Raw genomic sequence first — 11,232 nt, forward strand, 5'->3', positions numbered from 1 at the left:
TTCACATCTTGCAAGAAAAATTGCATAATTTCTCCAATCTGGTTATGGCTATATTTGGTACGGTAATAAATTTTCAACGAAAACACAAAATCCCAAAATATTTCTTGTATTAGGGTAAGTGTGCCAAATTTCGGCATAGTTGCATGCAAGCGTCAAAGTCTCAAGTTTGAAATGTAATATTTTAAATTCAAATTGATTTATTTATTCTTTCTTCTGAAAGAGTGTTGCTTGGAACCTTGTAAAGAGTTTACCGTCTTTATTTACTCTAAAATCATTCTTATTCCATTTTAAAATGAATAAAAATATAGACATAGTTTTGGTGCCCTATTTCGGCCACCTTCATTCTCATAATTCCTTGTCCTTCAGGAGTTCTTCCAATATCTTTTTCACGTCATCTCGTTTGTCGAAGCTACATTTTTTGTTATTCTTTTGCATTGTATAATCTCTAGAGTACGTAAAATCTAAAAGTTCATGGAAATTCGAGGAACAAAAAAGGTGGCCGAAATTGCAAACTGGCCGAAATTTGGCACACTTACCCTAATTAAGAATATTTAAAACGGATATTCTTTGGGGATAGTTTGGCCTCCTTCTTTTAAAATTCTGGGTACGCCTTTGATTTTTAAGGTTTCCTTACGTCTTCTTTTTGAGATCTGGGCAAAGAGAAAAAGGGTACTGGAAAGATGGCTAATATTACACTCAATATTACTTTTTCGTATTTTTTTACCATTTTTTGCCCATCTGAAACAGTGAGGAAATCTCAAAATTCTGAATTAGAAATGTTTTAAAATTACTTTGTTTTACCCTACGTCCTACCTCGATCTAACTTGAACAAAACTGACATCGACTACTCCTTTCTATGCCACTCCCTTTTGGGGGTGAGTTTTTTTCCAACACTGTGAATGCTTTTAATAAGAGGAATTGGTCCCGTTCAGAATTACATCTATGATGTAATTTAAACATCCCAAAACATGCCTCGTAAAGTTCCCCGAGCAAAATGCTAAGAAAAAGCACAGAATTTAAACATTTACGATTAAGGCTAAAATTCAAGCGAGCAACCGATTTACGAGCGGGCGACCCGTTCATTGAGCAAGTACCATTGCGTGCTAATCTCGCCTCCTGGATTTCCGGATAAAGGGTGAAATCTGCTGTCCTAGCTATAGCTGAAGATGACCTCGTGCCCAGTAGGAAAGTGGGCCACCCGAAAAATTGGCTCTTTTGAATCAAATTGAATTTATTTTGTTTTATTCCTTATCGGTTTTCGTTTTTTCAATATGTGTAACATTTGATTGGGGCTAGGGGGGCTAGGTCAGTCAAAAAGACAGAGCAATATTGCCAAGCTAATTGGACTTCTCATAAGCACCACCAGAAGACATCTCGAGGACAATCGCACTGTCGCCCTTTTACGAGTCCTAATTCGAGATTTGAATGTATAAATGGGAAAGTATGAAAAAGATTCCCCAGAAAAGCTATGCAAGCCATTGTGAGAAGGCGTCGACCTCGAGGCAGACCTAGGACAAGGTAGCTGAATCAAATTCAGAATTTTGCCTTGGAACGCCTTGGGATCGAACCCGAACATCTTCATGAAGTGGCGGAGGATCGACAAGCGTGGGCTGCTAATTTGGATGTCATGTGCCCGCGACCCCAATAGGGATTTAGCGATTGAAAATGAATGAAAAAAAAAAATGGAAAAGTACACTGAGAGAAATCCGAAAAAGTTAAAATAACATTCCGGAAATGTTTATTTTACCCTGCAGTGTTGATCCGAAATCAGTGTAAATATTATGCTTTTAAGGTGTATTAGGTGTTAAAGTTATCCTTTTCTATGTTAATTTTACCCTTTAAAAGGTGTGAAATTAACATTAAAAAATGTTGATATATTTTTACACCTAAAAAGTGTTAAAGTTACGGAGAAAAAATGTTAATCGCACCCCCTTTTTTTCTCAGTGTATAAAATGGAACCAATGTCTGATCTCTGCTGTTGGACTAGTTCCTAGTCTCTGATGGTCACAAAAAGTCCCATTGACAACTAAATATTTATTAGAGTCTTAAATTTCTAAATGTTCTTGTGAATTAAATAATTTATAAAATTGTAATATTTTATTTGATACTCCAAAATGTTTCTTCTGGATAGTAGGGGAAGGTTTTGCAGCTTCGTAATGTTGCAGCTTCGTAAAAGTTGATTTTTTTTTCAAGTTACTAAACGGATTTCATCCATCGTCATATATTTTAAAAGCTAGTCCAAAATCTCACATTTCCTGACAGATTTGAAAGCCTAGGTGCTTTTTCCTGGGTTCAAAAGTCAAAAATAAAAAATGGCTCTAAAATCGTAATCCTGATGTGTAATATTTTATGCATTTTTGTACACTTCAAGTGTCTTTTCGAAAAAACAACTATTCTAATTTATAGAGGGTTTATCCAGAGTTAATATTTACTGTGAAAATCTTTTGCTCGAATGGGGGTCGTTTTTGTGGGTGGAGGAAAATTCATAAAAATTGCCACCTTTGTAGGTCAGGAAAATTGAATTTTGCAGCTTCGTAAAAACATCTGTCAAAATTATTGACCATCGATTTTTAGAAATCCTCACGGTTTTAGGTCACACAGAGATTTCATTGAATGATTTCACAAGAAAATTGGATTATTACCAGACTGCTTATAGTAGATGTGATTCTTTAATTGCCAATTGGATGCATTTTGAGCTATTTCTTATTCAAATTACCTTGTTTTAAAGGTGAACTTCCTACATTTCATTTTAAATTCATGACAGCTAATTTTCGAAATCAATTATGTACGAAATATGTTTTGTAAGACCGATTGAAGGTGCTAAAGAAAATCCGAGGATCACAATATGTGTGATTATGAGAGAATCACACCTAACCAAGCACTTAATTGACTGTCAGAATGCAATGAAAAAATGTTTTTCCGACTGTCAAAAAACATATCTTAGAAAAATAGTATAAAATTGATTTTTTAATGCGTGATACCTCCTACAAATGGTGAAAACAAGTAGATGAAAGTTCCAGCTAGACAGAGATGCTCAAATTTTAATGTCCGGTGTAATTTTTCCGGGGAAACAGGCCTACATAGGTGGGCAAAATATTGTACGAAGCTGAGCAAACCAGGGCAAACCAGAAAAATAGTATAAAATTGATTATAGACAGTAATGCTCAAATTTTTGTATCCAGTGTAATGTTTTCGGGAAAAATTAGTCCTACATACGTGGGCAAAATGTACGAAGCTAAGTAAATGCGGGAAGCTTCGTAAAAATCGTTACTACATTTTCATTTTCCTGTAGAGGAAAATCCAAGGATTTCCATGAATTTTCTGAGATAGAATTATAAACCTAATAAGTAAGAGATTTTATTGACATTGTGGTATAATTGATTCAGTTTGTGTGGCATTCAGAAAAAAATCCTAAATCTTGGACACCTTTTTCAGTACGAAGCCGCACAACCTCCCCCCATGTGCCCTGTGATAGGTAGTCCCTGTATTGAAATTTATGAGAATTTTCAAATCTTAACATCGCATGTGAGGACCACTTAAGGCTCCAGTTATGCTTGATTTTCTATTCTGTCCACTTAAAATATTTGTCTGAATGTTTTGTGTGAGCTTTAGCAGTTGCAAAAATAAACAATGGCAAAAATTTAGCTGATGGGACGTTTAGCAATTTTCTCACGCAAATTTTCCGCTGTGGGAAAATTGCCGAAAAAATGTTTTAAAGTTGAATTGGTCAAAAAAAAGATGGAAGAAACCCTGAGATTTCACGAGACTTGTTAGTTAATGCCTAAAGAGAGAGAGAGTGTCGAAATTCAAAGTCGCCGTTTATTGTTGCACCTTTATTGAACCAGCACAATTTTGGTGTGTTGTTTCCAGCATGATTAATGTAAAAGAATTAATAAGACAAGTGTCTTTAAGGAATCCAATCACGTTGAGGTTTTGTTTTTTTTTGTTCTGCGGAGACCACTTCAATGTCGTGAATTTGTGCTTTTGGAGGGAAAAAATTGGCGCATTATTTTCCTGATGTCGCAAATTGAGGCAGTTTGCCCTCCTTTTCTCATTTTAACATTATACTTTTACGATTTTATTTTTTTATTATAGCCTCGTATGAAAGTCTAGGGTGGAATTTTATTGTGATAGGGGAAGGGTTTGTAGCTTCGCACACATTCTGGCTGCAAACACTGCACATTTTTCCCATATTCCTTCAATGAATCTATCGAAGTCACACATTTCCTGAATAAATTAGGTCAGATTTAGCAGAGAAATAGGAAAAGTATGAAGTGTACGAAGCTTCAGTGTGTACGAAGCTTGAAAACCTTTCCCTACATGCGGAAATCTCAGCACATTTTCCAAACCAACTCCTACATTTTTCTGTTTCATTTCTCGATGACGTTTTTTTCGATATTTATTGCCTCAAAACGCCTTCCCCGAGGCACTTCTTTGTCTCAATCGAGAATAGTACCGCATGTGAAACAATTTTCTTGAAGCGATGTCGCTGTTTTTTTCCTGCAAATGATTTTTGCATAAAAATTCCACATACACATCATTTTTCCTTCGCGAAGTCTTCATGTTGGGGGTATTATGTTGCTTTTGGGATTGAAAATGTAATAAATTTGTGTCTCTTTGTGCAGATGACTGTGATGTCATGCGAGCTAACACAGAAAGAAAGATAAAGTCTCTCTCCCTTTTGATATATATGCCAAGAAAAAAAAAAGATATACAAAAAGCCCTGAATATTGATGCATTTTCTCACACTCGAAGAAACTTTATTCCATATGCATCATTTTCTCTCTCCTTGTGTCAACTTCTTTTTTTCTTTATTTTCCTTTGCCTCACTTAAAAGACATTCATTGAAGAGAATATTAATGAATATTCATTTGATGTATTACTCTTTGATTTGTATAGTTGATTGAGGTGCCATTCTCACAATTGATATGAAATAAACCAAGATTGCATTAAGGAGAAAATTGTTATCTGTCTCCAAGGTTATTGAGGTGACTGCCTATGACTCTATTTAAGACTCTCTTTGATGCATTTACCTGAGAGGAAACTCTGATATAGGATACTTCCTGAACTACCAAGGATGCACCGCACTATCAACCTCCAAAAGGCCCTGAATGTTTCTCTATTAATTTTTTTTTTGCAGAAAACTTTAAAGTTGGGAATGCAACAGCGTTAATTTAAACTAACAGACAATTGTCTTAAATAATTTATGAAGGCAATATTTGAATTTCTAATGTGGTCTTTAACAAGTTATTTTAACATTCACTTTAGTTGATATTGCACTTGAACTGGAAAATATTTCAGCTGTAACAGAGCTCTTTGAGTTAAAGAGAATACAAACCAAAGTGAAGATTAAAATGTGCGAATTTAGGACAAAGCAATAAGGAAAGGAATTTGTATCGTTTTTCTAAAATTATTCCTTGAATTTAAAATTGGGTTTTGGTCGTAAAATTTACGGTTTTTGCTTACTTAGGGATCTCTTTCACTTTACAATTAGCATAAAAAATAAATATTTTGAAGTAGAGAAAAATAGTCTTTGGAAAAATCGTAGAGAGATTAATTTCCAATAAGAATATACAGATTTGAAATTTTTGAAATTTTCCAGGAGTAGGGTAAAATTGGAATCATGCCTAATTTGGAACTATGTGATTTTCTAATAGTTTTAGATGGCATAAGATCGAAACGACAAAGAGGTGTAACTCTCGAATGTAAGGTGTTGTAGTTCTTCGTGGTTTTCTTTGCCTCTGTGATCATTTGAAACAGTTAGAAAATCTCAAAATTCCAAAATAGACATGATTCCGAATTACCCCATCTTACCCTAGGGGACTGAACAGAGGCATGACGTTTCCTATGTTTCCCATGTGTTTCTAGCGTGCCGAAAAAACTTTTGAGTTTATTAGCTATTTTCTGTCATTGTGAAATGAATTAGCAAAAAAATACAAATACAAAATAAAAGCCAATTTAATATGGAAAGGGCAACCGAAAACCCCAAATTTTCAACCTACGTAGTTTTGGAGATATCTCGTGAAATGTGTAAAAAACGGTAAAAAATTTACATTAAAACTGGTCGCATTATTCAGTAATGTCACCCCCCTGGGAGTGAATATGACGCTATGTTAAAAGCTTTTTTACTTTAAATTCGTAGAGAAAGTCCTCAAATTAAAGAAATTTTGCCAAATTAGGCTAATATTTGACATAGAGGATAGTAGGGTACCTTTGAATTGGGGTACCTTTAAATAGGGGCTCGATAAATTAATTTTGAAGATAAATTACATCATGGTAAACCCTATTTCCTTTAAAAAGAGATGGCAAAGCATTCCAGCTTCGCGGATTTCTCGAACTCACGAGAAAGAGCTATCTATGTATTATATTGTCGCATGATTTTTGGGTATATACCGCCGTTCCGAAATTTAAAAATTGCCTAAGAAGAGTAGGTTTTAGAATATTTTAACACGACTAACAAGCATACTAACAAATAAAAAGTAAATCCTAGAGAGGTAGACCATTTATGGGTATATTACCGATTGACTACCGATTAAGCCGATATAGTCGGGTTGAAAATATTTCAAGACCTTTCAAAAAAATCCAACTGAAAGCAAATCGGTTGAAAAATTGGCCCTCCAAAGTGTATTACTTTGGGGAATACCAAACTTTAGTATTCGAAAATTCGATATCGAAAACTATTCGTACATAGGTGTCTAAAGACGAAATATTCGCCTGGACCACCTCTAAAACGTATTCGAAAATGATAGACATCATAGGAGTCATTTTCAAAATAAATCAAAAAAAATGGTTTTGGTGAAAAAGGACGGGGCATGGGGGGTGGGCGGAAAAAGAAAAAAAGACTGTCCTAGATAATGTTGACTTATGTAGGGGTTGTCGAAGACCGGAAGCCGATATCTCTTAAATTATAATAAATGCTTTCTATTTGAGTTCAAGCAGTAAAAATAGTATAAAAAAATCTAATTTCAAAAGTACCCTAATTCAAAGGTACCCAACTTCTCCCTAATTTTAAAAATCTCCCTAATGGATATTTTAGTGTATTTTTACGAACTGCTGGAAAATGTTTTAAGATTTCTAATAAATACGTTCTTATGGGAAATTTAATGCTTTAGGGAACTTGATATTAAAATTAAAAAAGTTCTATAATTGAATTGAAGAATTTTCAAAAAATGTCTGTTGTAAGAAATAAAATTTATTAACAAAATAGTCCAAAATCGAGAATTCTAAGCACGATTTTGAATTTCAACTTTGGAAACAATAATTTAGCAATAATTAATAATTTTACAATAAGCATAATTTTAAAGATAGGGGAGAATGGGGCAAAAAGTCACAAATCGAAAAATTCAAAATTTAATATCTTCCAAGGTAAAAAAGATAGCGGCTCAATTTTTTTTCTATAGATAGCCTCCATAGACCTTCTTCAATGTCGTAAGTTTCTTAGAATTCGAACAAGGAATTTGGAAAATGAAAAATATCCAAATTTTTAGCCCTATTTTTGAAATATTTTCCTTGCAGAAAATAACAATTATTACCTACTTATTTTCCAAAATTGATGCACTGGTGAATATTTCCTATATAATTTGGATTTTTTGAATACAAATCCGATATCTATTTTAGAATTTCACAAAAGTTCGTTTTTCCAGAAATCATTTTATTAAAAATGGCCACTTGGGGTAAAAAGTAACAAAAGGTATAGAGCAAAAAGTAACAAAAAAGCGAAGCAATTTCTGATGTCTCACGGCGAAAAGAAACGTCATTATCATGTCTCGCCGCTTGTTGTTTGTATTGGTCAAACGAGTAGCAGTCTCTTGTGTGTTTTTTTTTCTAAAATAGCTTGAAAAGCGCTTTTCTCGTTTTCTCACTTTTCTCGCAGAGAAAACGGTGTTTTACAAATGAATAAATTTTCTATGAAAATATGTCCTCTAGGTATTTTTTCAAATTTACGGAAGCCCGTAACAAAGTCAATCAAAATGTGATAATATCCCTTAGAAATTGAATTGTTACTTGGCTTATACGGTCTGTGAACCAGTGGTTTCTGCCGTTTACCTGGGGAGATCGGTTGTGAAGTCGCTCGGCAGGCGCAGTGCAGTTAATTGAAATGAAATTGAATTGAAATTGAAATTGAATATCCCATACCTGGTACTATTTGCCCCAACATTTTTGAGAATGGTCACAAAATTACCTTTTAGAAATTGGTTCGATAAACGTATATTTCCTTACAAAATAGAGGAAAACTACTTTCACAAAGTTGTAGAGCGGTAAATTTCCTATAAAACTGCGCTAATTAGAAATTTTTGAAGTAGATTGTAAAAAAATAAAATATCCGTTTTGTGACTTTTTGCCCCAGTCTCCCCTACTTTATAATTTTATGTTTTTTTTCTTCGGATTTATGGTGCTATTCCTTAAAAAAACATGTCTTTTTAGGATTCTACTGTTCTCAAGTGCTTCTACATTATCGATTTTTTTTCGTTTGGTTCCTGTCTCGACTGTTTGATGGTTTTTGGAATACTGTAAAGACTGGGGAAAAAAGTAGAGAAAAGAACCAACACAAAAGAAAGTTGATAATACAGAAACGTATTTTTTTTTAGAATAGCACCATTAAATCGTGTTTTTTCGTGTATAGGGTAAGTGTGCCAAATTTCGGCACAGTTGCATGCAAGCGCCAAAGTCTCATGTTTGAAATGTAATATGTTTAATAGAAATTGATTTTTTCATTCCTTCTACTTAAGGAGTGTTGCTTAGAACCTTGTAGACAGTTTATCGTCTTTATTTACTCTAAAAACATTCTTAATACATTTTAAAATGAATAAAAATGTAGACATAGCTTTAGTGCCCTATTTCGGCCACCTTCATTCTCATAGTTCCTTGCCCTTCTGGAATTCTTCAAATGTCTTTTTCAAGTCATCTCGTTTGTCGAAGCTACATTTTTTGTTATTCTTTTGCATTGTATAATCTCTAGACCTAAAAACTAAAAATTCATGAAAATTCGAGGAACAAAAAAGGTGGCCGAAATTGCAAGCTGGCCGGAATTTGGCACATTTACCCTAGATGCAAGTTGCAAGATACAATGTAGGATCAAGACCTTGTACACTGCCACCCTGTCAATTTTCCCAGCCTTGTCACAAATATTAATTGGATGTAACCGATGGCGTGAAGCTTTTCCTCCAATTTCACATTAATGGACCTCTTAAATCATCAATGAAATCACCTCATTGAGTCGATATCGTGTCCATTTAAGGCAGATTACTTTTCGTCAGTGTGTCTGCACGGCATTCCGGAGGAATGAGATTATAAAAATTCAATGGTGGGGAAAAGAGCGTGGTGATCTGGGTGCGTGGGTATGAAAAGTGTCTTTTTCCTTTTCAACTTGCCATGGAATTAAATATTTTTGCGTCCGATGGATTTCGTAGGTGAAGGAAGGGAAGGCGAATTGTCATGAAGAAATCCCAATATAAGACGCTCCCTCCTCATTTGCTCTCTTTGTTGCGCGACTTGAATCAAAAACTATCGCCTCCGTGGAGCGCGAATGAAGAATATGGAGAAGTATATATAGATTAAGAAGTAAGAAAAAAAAACAATTTACGATGGTGGTGGTTTACCTTGGGACTTTTGCATTTTGTCGTGGCCATTTTTTTTAAGCATTATAATGTTTTCCCACTTTGAATAATTTGTGTGGGGCCTCATGAGTGCAGCAGTTGTACAGAAATGAGGTATGAGGTTATTGCGAAAGATGATTCTCAAGACCGTGGGCAAAAAAAACGCACATCACCCAAATTCAATTAGCACTGAGGTAAACAGTAGATTTGTGGTTGGAACGACTGGTTTGGACATCTAGTCAACAATTTATTGTGAAGATTTTTGCTTAGCGATATGGATGAGAAGATGTCTGAAAACTTACATCACACTCTATTGCGATGTTGAAGAAATTCCACCTTATTCATTGAATTCCAATCGAAAGACAACTCGATGACATTCAGCTTTATCTGTTTCAACTGAGAAATCCAACAATCTTTAAAGCACTTTTCACCAGTATTTTTGTGCTCTCCCTGGACACACTTCACCACAATCTAATTTGCTCCAAGAATACTTTTGTTGAAAAGAAAGAAAACTTCACAGAAAAAATCCACAAACAGAAAAATAATTCTCTGATCCAAACGATCAATTTTCTCACTAAATTGACTCAACGATCGCGCAGAGAGTCGCGCCAATAGAGTTCTCGCGGTTTTACCTGACTGAGATCGACTGAGTGGCAGCTTTTCGCTGATTTACCTGCGAGCCGTACCTTCTCACCTGGCTGCCCGTGGATCAACACTAACTCTGATGAGAGTGTGGTAGTTCCAGTGGCGGCGGAATAAAAGAGAAAGTTAATGCCCGCGATGAACTCACAAAACATACAAGAATCATAACCAACAAATCTTCTGAATTTTGTGGTTTGGCGCGGTTTTTTTTTCTTAAGATCACTCCTCAACTTCGTCCAGCAATCTCATGCGGATTTTTTCACCTCCAGCTTGTTACTTTTTTATTTAATCCACAATAACCCACCTCAGTGTGGCTTTTGATTAATTCATAGCAAATTTGTGAGTGGTTTTCATTTTGTGGTTCACGAGGAAATACAGCTAGATGTTGTTCTTGAGAGATTTTAAAGAATTAAGGAACTTAAGAAAAATTAGAAGCATCCAATTATCCAAAGGTCAAGATAATATTCCAGATGAAAGCACAGATATGCAAAATTATTGGCTTAACGTAGATTTGCCGTCAAGATTGGGAAACAGTAAGCTGAGACATGTACCAGCTGGACGTCAAAGATCACCCACGGATTTATCTGCTAGTCTGCCGCAGGGCCTTTACCATTTTATAATGCAAATGTGTTTGTACATCTCTTTGCTAGTGGTGACTTCATTTGATCTAAAGAACAGATCAGATGAAAGCAAGGATATGCAAAATTGTAGATGCACTGTGAAAATAAAAAAAGACTTTAAGCTAAGACACATACCAGTGAGGGTATCTGCAAAGTTAGGAAATCTGCAACTTATTCACAAGGCTTAGTTTTCTTCTTGATTTTTATTTTATTTATTTATTTTTTGTATTCTTAATTGTTAATTATTTTAATATTAATTATTATGAATAAAAACCCTATTAAATAGAGAGTAAATGCACTTAAAGGGTTTCGGCGTTGAAATGTTTCTCTTTTGCAAATTGAATTGTTTCTCTTTTGTGCCTGCATTCGTTCAC

The 11,232-nt window shown here is 34.7% G+C and overlaps 1 protein-coding gene across 2 annotated transcripts in view; it reads right to left on the reverse strand.

Moving 5' to 3' along the window:
- The window catches only part of LOC129800593 (uncharacterized), a 73,063-nt gene extending 62,797 nt beyond the window's left edge, over nt 1-10,266 (reverse strand). For both annotated transcript variants that reach the window (XM_055845089.1, XM_055845090.1), the window contains exon 1: nt 9,899-10,266. The gene's annotated coding sequence lies outside the window, so the exon portion shown is untranslated. The remainder of the gene's footprint in view (nt 1-9,898) is intronic.
- Nucleotides 10,267-11,232: the final 966 nt, after the last annotated feature.

This window comes from Phlebotomus papatasi, chromosome 2, assembly GCF_024763615.1.
Source record: "Phlebotomus papatasi isolate M1 chromosome 2, Ppap_2.1, whole genome shotgun sequence".
Classification (NCBI taxonomy): domain Eukaryota; kingdom Metazoa; phylum Arthropoda; class Insecta; order Diptera; family Psychodidae; genus Phlebotomus; species Phlebotomus papatasi.